General features: G+C 36.1%; 1 non-coding gene across 1 annotated transcript; it reads left to right on the top strand.

Annotated features, from left to right (window-relative positions):
• The first annotated feature begins 4,128 nt into the window (after positions 1–4,128).
• Positions 4,129–4,234, top strand: LOC115802007 (U6 spliceosomal RNA). The gene has a single exon (XR_004022376.1). It is a non-coding gene; the product is annotated as a U6 spliceosomal RNA (small nuclear RNA).
• Positions 4,235–11,966: the final 7,732 nt, after the last annotated feature.

Raw genomic sequence — 11,966 nt, 5'->3', positions numbered from 1 at the left:
GAAGAAGTAAAACTGTCACTATTTGCATATGACATGATACTATACATAGAGAATCCTAAAGATGCTACCAGAAAACTACTAGAGCTAATCAATAAATTTGGTAAAGTAGCAGGATACAAAATTAATGCACAGAATCTCTTGCATTCCTATACACTAATGATGAAAAATCTGAAAGAGAAATTAAGGAAACACTCCCATTTTTCATTGCAACAAAAAGAATAAAATACCTAGGAATAAACCTACCTAAGGAGACAAAAGACCTGTATGCAGAAAACTATAAGACACTGATGAAAGAAATTAAAGACGATAGAAATAGATGGAGAGGTATACCATGTTCTTGGATTGGAAGAATAAACATTGTGAAAAAGCGTATACGACCCAAAGCTATCTACAGATTCAATGCAATCCCTATCAAACTACCAATGGCATTTTTCACAGAACTAGAGCAAAAAATTTTACAATTTGCATGGAAACACAAAAGACCCCAAATAGCCAAAGCAATCCTGAGAAAGAAAAACTGATATGAAAGGATCAGGCTCCCTGACTTCAGACTATTCTACAAAGCTACAGTAATGAAGACAGTTTGGTACTGGCACAAAAACAGAAATACAGATCAATGGAACAGCATAGAAAGCCCAGAGATCAACCCATGCACATATGGTCAACTTTTCTTTGACAAAGGAGGCAAGAATATACAAAACCTCTTCAATAAGTGGTGCTGGGGAAAATGGACAGCTACGTGGAAAAGAATGAAATTAGAACACTCCCAAACACCATACACAAAAATAAACTCAAAATGGATTAAAGTCCTAAATGTAAGGCCAGACACTGTAAAACTCTTAGAGAAAAACATAAGCAGAACACTCTATGACGTAAATCACAGCAAGATCCTTTTTGACCCACCTCTCAGAGAAATGGAAATAAAAATAAATATAAACAAATGGGACCTAATGAAACTTAAAAGCTTTTGCACAACAAAGGAAACCATAAACAAGATGAAGAGACAACCCTCAGAATGGGAGAAAATATTTGCCAATGAAGCAACTGACAAAGGATTAATCTCCAAAATATACAAGCAGCTCATGCAGCTCAATATCAAAATAACAAACAACCCAATCCAAAAATGGGCGGAAGACCTAAACAGACATTTCTCCAAAGAAGATGTACAGATTGCCAACAAACACATGAAAGGATGCTCAAGATCACTAATCATTAGATAAATGCAAATCAAAACTACAATGAGGTATCACCTCACACCAGTCAAAATGGCCATCATCAAAAAATCTACAAACAATAAATGCTGGAGAGGGTGTGGAGAAAAGGGTACCCTCTTGTACTTTTCATGGGAATGTAAATTGATACAGCCACTATAGAGAACAGTATGGAGATTCCTTAAAAAACTAAAAGTAGAACTACCATATGACCCAGGAATCCCACTAGTGGACATATACCCTGAGAAAACCATAATTCAAAAAGAGTTATGAACCACAATGTTCATTGCAGCAGTATTTACAATAGCCAGGACATTTAAGCAACCTAGGTGTCCATCAACAGATGAATGGATAAAGATGTGGCACATATATACAATGGAATATTACTCAGCCATAAAAAGAAATGAAATTCAGTTATTTGTAGTGAGGTGGATGGACTTAGAGTCTGTCATACAGAGTGAAGTAAGTGAGAAAGAAAAGAACAAATACCATATGCTAACACACATATATATATAGAATCTAAAAAAATTAAGAAAAAGGTTCTGATGAACCTAGGAGCAGGACAGGAATAAAGATGCAGATGTAGAGAATCGATTTGAGGACACGGGGAGGGGGAATCATAAGCTGGGAGAGTGTGAGTGAGTAGCACTGAAATATATACACTACCAAATGTAAAAGAAAAAAATAGATAGCTAGTGGGAAGCAGCTGCATAGCACAGGGAGATTAGGCACGAAGTGCCTCCCTCGGTGCTTTGTGACCACCTGGAGGGGTGGGATAGGGAGGGTGAGAGGGAGGCACCTGAGGGAGGGGATATGGGGATATACGTATACATATAGCCGATTCACTTTGTTATATGGTTGAAACTAACACAATATTGTAAAGGAATTATACTCCAATAAAGATGTTTAAAAAAATCATGCAGATTCCACAGAAGGAAAACTCTGTGGGCACATGCAAGTTTGTCATCTCTTACAGAATAGGCTCACCCCTTTCTGTTAGATGACAGATGGAAGCAGACACTGTATCAGCAGTGTCCCTTTGAAGGTGGGCTGCAATTTGGGCAAGAAAGCTCCTCTGACCACTTCAAGATTGCTCTCTACCAGCCCTTCCTTGATTGAGGCCCTGGGGGTAAGACTCAAGTCACAGCCTGTGGTGCTCCCTGAGGCTCTGGCTGGCCCTGAGCCCTAAGCCTTATCTCATTAATGTGGCTGGACTGCCAAAAGCTTCCCCAAAGGCCTTTGCTTGGGTTTTAGCTCCTGTCCATACAGCTTCTAATTGAACTTTGGCTTGGATTTCCCTAGATGATTTATTAGTCAAACATTTACTAAGTTCAGCCACTTTGGGGCCTTTTTTCATGTTATTTATAAGCCCTTGGTTTACTCTAATTTTCTAAAACTTACATGAAAAGTTTGTCCATGTCTTGTCACCTCTGCATAGAGTTGTCATTCTACTTTGAATCATGCAAGAGATCTGTCTAATAACCATCTGGCTATTTACTGTCAGCACTCATCCCTCAGCATCTGTTAAGTAGGAGATTCACTTGTACACATGTCATTCCAAAGCCCACTATCCTAAGGGAAGAGGCATTAGGAAGGGGAGGCGTTTGGTTAAGTTGATGAAAGATGGACCCCATTACGCTGCCATCTGTGTCACAGGGCTTGTTGCAATTCTTCTGTGCTCATCTGTTGATTTAGACATTAATATTGTTTGACACCTGCCTAGTGTCAGAAATAAATCACAGGCTCATTTTTTTACCTAAATGTCATTGATTCAACCATGCAAACATATTTGTACACCCCTCATGTGTTTGAAAAGTGACCATTTTAACTGAATAGCTGCTTGGAAAATATTGGACAACATAGAATCAATGGCTATAAAAATAACTCTTGTATTGATAGCTTTAATAAAGCTTTTCACTGAAACCACTTTGATGACTTATTCCCCATAGTTGACCTTAGAGCCCTACAGGTAAACAGATGAGATGTGAGCTGCCAAAGTACACAGTAGCAGTCAACAGTAATCCAGGTTATCACAGGCACCTCTTTTCAAGCCATGTGATTACCTAAATACTTGCAGCTGAGATCATACTGTTAGAAATGACTCACTGAACAGCTGTCACTTCACTTCTGAAAGAGCAGTTTCCAATAGAGGAATCTTTAAAAGCTCATTTGTGACACGAGAAAAACTGGATAGAATATATTAAACTTTGATAGAGACCCAGATAACACCAATGTAGTTTTGCATTGTTCAAATTCCTTAAGCACCACTTAAAGTATCAAAAAATCATCTGCTAAATTAACCCAACACTTAGGTACATATCTTGGTGGTTATCAGTTTCTTATCTGCTAGTATAGAAATTTAGGTAAATTGTCACATTCAGTGCTTAATGTGAATCATTAAGTCTCTTCTCAGTCACTTCTTAGATCTCATGTTCATTTATTGTGCTTCACCCACTGCTACCATTCCAGAGTAAACTGTAGTTACTTTTTATCTCTAATCCTACTAACTGGATTCCTCATGTCAATTGAACTCTCTTTTATTTTCTTCAGACTGAAGCCAGAGTTCTCTTTTCATAACACAAATCTAATAATTTTATCTGCCTCTTATGTGTGCATGCCCATGTGCGCACACACACACATTATTAAACCTCATTACTTGCTTCTCATTGATCTCGGGGTAAGCACCAACATCTTTCCACAGTCTCTAAGGCCCTGGATGACCAGGACCATACCTGGATCTCCAAACTTATCTGGTGCTTTCCCTCCATCCTTCCCTCCCACAGCCACACAACCTTTTCCCCAATTGTTCATGCCTTCTTCACCATGAAGCTTTGTGGATGGTGTTTCCCCTGAAGACTCTATCAACCCCACAGTTAACGCTCACTCCTCCTGACCATCTCAAGCATCACTTCCTTTGGTGTCACTTTGGCAGCACATATACTAAAATTGGAACCATATAGAGAAAATTAACATGGCCCCTGGGCAAGGATAACATGCAAATCCATGAAGCGTTCCATATTTTTCTCACAGACTTAGAGACGAATTTATGGTTACCAGGGGGGAAGGGTGAGAGGGACGGATAGATTGGGATTTAGGATTGACATGTACACACTGCTATATTTAAAATAGATAAACAACAAGGACCTACTGTATAGCACAGGGAACTAGGCTCAATACTCTGTAATAACCTAAATTGTTTTCTCATAATAATTTGAAAAAGAATAGATACATGTATATGTATAACTGAATCACTTTGCTGTACACCTGAAACTAACACAACATTGTTAATAAATGATACTCCAATATAAAATAAAAATTTAAAAAGCATCACTTTTTTGGGAAGCCCTTCCTGCCTCTACTCTCCAGATTTGAGTTCCTCTGTAAAATCTTCTCAGAGAACTGAATTTCTTTCCTTCAGACCATTTAATTTAGAATAAAATAGCTTGTTTATTATTGTGTTTATTTAATTATATCTTCTTCACTACACTTTTTCTTCACTAGAAAATAGGCTGATGTGTTTTCCTTCTCTGTAAGGTTTTCCATTTTTATTACAGTGACACTAATAGAGTGGGTGCTCAAAATATATTTTGAATGAATGAATAAATGTGTCTTAATATAATGATGTGTCTTAATATAATGTTATATATTGTTACTAAAATATCACATTTTTAATAACTTTCATATTTAGTATGAATCTAGAATTATACATTCAGTCTAGTTGATAGTTTTATTTATTTAATTTTGAGCAAAGGTATGCATTTTATTTATTTATTTTTAAACATCCTTATTGCAGTATAATTGCTTTACAATGGTGTGTTAGTTTCTGCTTTATAACAAAGTGAATCAGCTATACATATACATATATCCTCATATCTATATCTCCTCCCTCTTATGTCTCCCTCCCACCCTCCCTATCTCACTCCTCTAGGTGGTCACAGAGCACCGAGCTGATCTCCCTGTGCTATGTGGCTGCTTCCCACTAGCTATCTATTTTACATTTGGTAGTGTATATATGTCCATGCCACTCTCTCACTTTGTCCCAGCTTACCCTTCCCACTCCCCGTGTCTCAAGTCCAGTCTCTACGTCTGCATCTTTATTCCTGTCCTGCCCCTAGGTTCTTCAAAACCATTTATTATTATTACTTTTTAGATTCCATATACATGTGTTAGCATGCAGTATTTGGTTTTCTTTCTGACTTACTTCACTCTGAATGACAGACTCTAGGTCCATCCACCTTACTACAAATAACTCAATTTCATTTCTTTATATGGCTGAGAAATATTCCATTGTATATATGTGCCACATCTTCTTATCCATTCATCTGTCGATGGACACTTTTAGGTTGCTTCCATGTCATGGCTATTGTAAATAGAGCTGCAATGAACATTGTGGTACATGACTCTTTTGGAATTATGGTTTTCTCAGGGTACATGTCCAGTAGAGGGATCGCTGGGTTGTATGGTAGTTCTACTTTTAGTTTTTTAAGGAACCTCCATACTGATCTCCATAGTGGCTGTATCAATTTACATTCCCACCAACAGTGCAAGAGGGCTCCTTTTCTCCACACCCTCGCCAGCATTTATTGTTTGTAGATTTTTTGATGATTGTCAGTCTGATTGGTGTGAGGTGATACCTCATTGTAGCTTTCATTTGCATTTCTCTAATGATTTGTGATGCTGAGCAACCTTTCATGTGTTTGTTGGCAGTCTGTATATCTTCTTTGGAGAAATGTCTATTTAGGTCTTCTGCCCATTTTTGGATTGGGTTGTTTGTTTTATTTTGATATTGAGCTGCATGAGCTGCTTGTAAATTTTGGAGATTAATCCTTTGTCAGTTGCTTCATTTGCAAATATTTTCTCCCATTCTGAGGGTTGTCTTTTTGTCTTGTTTATGGTTTCCTTTGTTGTGCAAAAGCTTTTAAGTCTCATTAGGTCCCATTTTTTTATTTTTGTTTTTATTTCCATTTCTCTAGGAGGTGGGTCAAAAAGTTTCTTGCTGTGATTTATGTCATAAAGTGTTCTGTCTATGTTTCCCTCTAAGAGTTTTATAGTGTCTGGCCTTACATTTAGGTCTTTAAACCATTTTGAGCTTATTTTTGTGTATGGTGTTAGGGAGTGTTCTAATTTCATCCTTTTCCATGTAGCTGTCCAGTTTTCCCAGCACGACTTATTGAAGAGGCTGTCTTTTCTCCATTGTATATTCTTTCCTCCTTTATCAAAAATACTAACTGATAGTTTTAAACATGGAAAAACTCAGGGGATATTTTTCCTGTGAATGCTACTTGAGGAGACTCTTGGAGAATAGATTTCTTCTAATCAAGACTTGCCAGCAAAATAAGGCAGAAAGATTGGCAATGAACTTTGTATATCTTAATTTTGAGACTAAAACAGATGTGGCAACTGGAGCCTGGATATAATAAAAATGTTATATGACCTGACAACGTAGGATTGATATATATAATGAACAATCAAGGGGAGAGGTGAGAGAATGTGGAAGGAAGAACAGATTAATTGATTGCCTCATCTGAACAAGATGAACTGGGTAAGGGGAGAGGAATGTAGTAATTACAAAATTAATTGATAGATTATAAATATTTTTGAATCAGGAAAATGAAATAAAAGAATTCCCTTCTCTTCACTATTCTCCACTTCTGGAACCTCATTAACTTTTATTTGGTCTATCTCAATTGGGATTCTCAATCTCTCTTAACTTCTCTTTCATTTACTTTTCTATTTCATAATATTATGATATCATGTTCAGTGGATGGTTCTCCTTCTAGCCCAAATAAATACAATTTCATTTCAGAATAAATTATAAATTATATTATAAATTGCTACTTCTACTAATCTTCTGTTCACCTCAAATCTTGAGGTTTATCTTTTTTTCAATGTAATTTGCACTTCCAAGATGTCCAATTGACTATTTTCATATTTTTTAGTCCTATATTAATATAACAGCATTATTATTTCCTTAATTACTTATTAATTGTGTTTGTATGGTTATTGAAATTAAGGAAGGAAATTGGTTTCATTTATGAGTTAATATATATGGATCATGGATATAAAGTAATCTATGAAATGAAGAAACAGAAATTCTCAGCCAGAAAGGCTATGCAATCTTAGCTCATCTGGGAAATTTCACAACTTTTGAGGAATTCCACAGGACTTGGAGTTGAGTATTTCATTAGATTTTATCGAACTCTCAAGAGAAAAGAGGAGGCCCAAACTAATGTGACAGTGTATTACAATTTCCTTATTATTCCAGTTTTTGCTTTTCATGTGGACAGGTAGTAACCATGGAGAACCAAATATATATTAAAAATTCACAAAAATGCCAGCCTTGTAGGAAAAATAGCTTATGTTAGGCCTAAAATTAAAAGCCATTCTATTGATTGTGAACAGCCTAAGAGCTACATGTAAGCTCTTCTTGCTCAAACTTGAGGCTCATGAGGTCTGCAAGTGAGGGACATGTATATCATCCACAATAATCTGATTTTTTGTCAGACAGTTGAAGACTCTGCCTTGTCAAGCTGCTGTGCATTTAATACAAGAAGACTTAAAATTCACACAAGTGAGCTTTAATTCCAAATGTCCTGCAAGATATACCTCTCAGATTCCAAATATGATAGTGTCTGAGCACATGACTTGGTAACAGAAACTGCCAAGCCTATCTTGAATTTAGTAATAAACCTTTCTAAGTCAACCAGCATGTCAGTCTTTTGGCAGATATTATAATTTTTATCAATGTTGAGAAATGCATTCCCTTGAGGGTCCATTGTCAATGACACATATGGAAAAGATTAAAGCAGTCATCCCCTTCCCCACTGAAGAATAATGCCCAGGCAGATTCAGTCCCACACAGATCAGTGAAGTGAGAGCTCTGCCAAGATATTATATTTATTGTGAATAAGTGTTTTATTTTTTCAAATGAAATAAAGACATTAATTCTTTTAGAATTCTTGAAAAATAATTTTTAATGGATAAATTTCCAGGTTTATCTGTTGAATTTCTTCATTACCCATTTAAGAAATAATGATATTGTCCATTAAGTTTCCGTTGACTTGTGGAAAGTGGAAAGGAGGAAACTTAAGCTCATTTGCCCATGTTTTAGGTTTCAGTTTGGTTGAGTGCAGATATTTACTGAAAAAAAAAAATTCAGAGATAAGTGACTCCTGTTGCTATATTTCTGTTTTGAGCCTGTGTGACAGGAAAGCTAAAAAGTGAAAGCCATGTATTTTGTGAACCAGTAATGAACAATCAGAATTTGAAATTAAAAACACAATACATTTATATTAGAACCTCAAAATTGAAATACTTAGATATGAATCTAAAAAAATATGTATACAAGATCTGTACTGGGGAAACTTTAAAGCACTGATGAATGAAAACAAATGACTAAGTAAATGGAAAGATATTCCATGCATAGGAAAACTCAATATTGTCAAGTTACCAGATCTTCCAAGCTTGATCTATGCACTCAACACAATTCTAGTCAAAATTCCAGCAAGTTGTTTTGTATGCATTGATGTACAGATTCTAAAGTTTATTTGGAGACCCAGAATAGCTAACACAATATTGAAGGAGGAGAACAGAGTAAGAGAACTGACAACTCCAGATTTAAGGACTTACTATAAAGCTACAGAAATGAAGACAGAGTGATATTGATTTAAACAAAAAAAGATAGATTGATCGATCAATTGATGAAACAGAATAGAGAGCCCAAGATAGATCCACATAAATATAGTCAACTATGTCAATGTAGGTTCATAGGTTGTAGCAAATGTACCACTTAGGGGTAGGCTGTTGATAGTGGGGAAGGCTGTGCATTTGTGAGGATGAGGGTATATAGGAATTCTCTGTACTTTCTGCTCAATTTTCTGTGACCTAAAACTGCTTTAAAAATAGCCTATTTTCAAAAAATGTATACATTTTAATTTCATTTAATAAGAATGATCACAAAATAAAACATTAGAAATAGTAGTTAATGAACTATAACAATATATTACAATTAAGGTGGTTTAAAGCTATGCAACAAAAAATTACAATCATGAATATTTATTTTTAAAATAAAATTATTAGATAAACAAGAAACATTAGGTGGTGCTTAAATAGAAACAAATCATTGAAAAAATAAGGTATTAAGGTTAATGGTTGTGACTCACTTTACCTGTTGGGTTTATTCTACCCTCAGATATGTCCTTCCACAACCCTGACTTACACATAATCCACACATGGAGGGCAGTTGTCCATGGTTCAGCCTCCAGCACAATAATTTGCATCTGTGAAATCGGTAGCCTCTAGACTCTAACTCTGGAGAAATCACAGGAATTGGTTTCATGGATTTAAGAGAACCTAAAATGGTTTTTCTAATGTATAACCTGAACATGAAAGTATTAATTGGCAAGAATAAAAATTGCCTGGGACACATGAAAAGATGCTCAACATCACTAATTATTAGAGAAATGCAAATCAAAACTTCAATGAGGTACTCCCTCACACAAGTCAGAATGGCCATCATTAAAAAGTCTACAAACAGCAAATGCTGGAGAGGGTGTGGAGAAAAGGGAACTCTCCTGCACTGTTGGTGGGAATGTAAACTGGTGCAGCCACTATGGAAAAGAGTATGGAGCTTCCTCAAAAAACTAAAAATAGAGTTGTCATATGATCTTGCAGTCTCACTCCTGGGTACGTATCCAGGCAAAACTGTAGTTTGAAAAAATACATGCACCTCGATGTTCATTGCAGCACTATTTACAATAGCCAAGACATGGAAGCAACCTAAATGTCCATCGACTTTTGGATGGATGGATAAAGAAGATGTGGTACATATATACAGTGGAATACTACTCATCTATAGAAAAGAATGAAATAACACCATTTGCAGGTATGTGGATAGACCTAGAGATTATCATACTAAGTGAAGTAAGTCAGAATGAGAAAGACAAATACCATATGATATCAGCTATATGTGGAATCTAAAATATGACACAAATGAACTTATCTATGAAACAGAAACATATTCAGACACAAAGAACAGACTGGTGGCTGCCAAGGGGGAGAGGTGGTGGGGGAGAGATAGATTGGGAGTTTGGGATTGGCAGATGAAAACTATTATATAGAGAAAGGTTAAACAACAAGGTCTTACTGTATAGCACAGGGAAGTATATTCAATATCCTGTGATAAACCATAATGGAAAAGAATATGAAAAAGAATGTGTGTGTGTATATCTATATGTATATATCTATATCTATGTGTAGCAGAATCACTTTGTTGTACAGTAGAAATTAACACATTGTAAATCAATTATACTTCAGTAAATTTAAAAAAAGAATACAGATGCACACATTTGGAGAGAGTTCCAAGCTAGAGATGTAGTTAACGGAGTCAACATCATTTCAATAGGTGAAGTCCAAGGGCAAATTAGGTTTCTCAGGAATAACCGTGCAATGAGAAGAGGACCAAGATCCAAATCCCTGAATTAAGGTGTATCCATTTAAAGACAGACCATGAAGGAAAAAAGGAGGGGAAGCAGAGAAATAGAGTGAATCAGAAAGAAAAAAGAAAAAGAAACTGATGGAAATGTTTTAAGTCACAATTCTGCAGAAAAAGCAATATTAGGACTAAAATAAGCCAGATGGCTGTGGATTATGAGGACAAAAATTAGATTGGAAAGGAGTGAAGAGTAAGTGAAAAGAAAGTAAGTGGGGACAAGTAGAGACCATTCTTTCATGGAGCAGAGGAGAGATATTTGTAAGAAAATATGGCCAAAAGAGTATTTGTTTATTTTCAGAAGAGTGATAATTAAATAAGTTTAAAATTTCATGGTGAGGAGCTGGTAGAAAGGGAAAAGTTAAAGGTTCCAAAGCAAAGTGGGCTAATTCAAAGGAGGTAAGAATAGACAGATCTGATTTTTCTGAAGGGATGCCTCAACTGGATTGGAAGGAAAGATGATCAAGAATGTCTGGGCTGCAGACACATTTTAGGGACACGATGTATCTCAATCTGAAGGCAATTGTCTCTCAGGACTCCGCAAAATTGAATATGCCTTTGTAGAATATCCCCTTGTGGAATACGCTTTCCCATCTTACATCAACCCCAACACATTTCAATTCCAAGATTCAAAACAATGAGGAATCAGTCCAGAGCTCTGGTAGATATCTCCTTAATGCAAAGAGAGCAAATTCTATAATGTGGACAATTTCTGAAAACAAACAGCAGTCAGTCTTTATTACTTGGATAAACATTTGCAAGCAAATCTTTTCAACTAGGTCAATAATGTTACCAAGTGGGCTAATGTGGTATTTTGAGATAGGTCTATTATTTATCTGATTTTTTTTTTTTTTTGTCACACAAATGTATTTCCTTACGAACAAGCGTTTGATTCTAAAAGCATTTCTCTGCTCCTGTTGCAGTGCAGTTTCCATTTGAAAACACAGTATACTGTACAAACAGCATAATTAGCCTCCCAGTGAAAGAATGAACCTACAAATGGACATGGACAGACCATATATGACAATAGAACTCTACCCATAACTTCTGCAACAATCAGCCAAGAGAACTCAGAACTTGGTCAATGAATGCCAACTTCTTTATTTTGTGCTCTTGTTTCCAACTCAAGAGCAATCAAAGAAAGCCAAAAATGGTCTCCAAATCAATAGCATAAGATGCTCCATTTCTGGTTTGCCCACCTTTAGCTTCCCCAAGCCAACATCTTCTACACTTAGCATCCCTGAAGCCTTTCCTTTATTTTCACT

The sequence above is a fragment of the Delphinapterus leucas genome, chromosome 6, assembly GCF_059928025.1.
Source record: "Delphinapterus leucas isolate spDelLeu-1000000601 "Yukka" chromosome 6, BTC_Dleu_Yukka2, whole genome shotgun sequence".
In the NCBI taxonomy this organism is placed as follows: Eukaryota; Metazoa; Chordata; class Mammalia; order Artiodactyla; family Monodontidae; genus Delphinapterus; species Delphinapterus leucas.
This window is presented reverse-complemented; position numbering and strand designations above follow the sequence as displayed.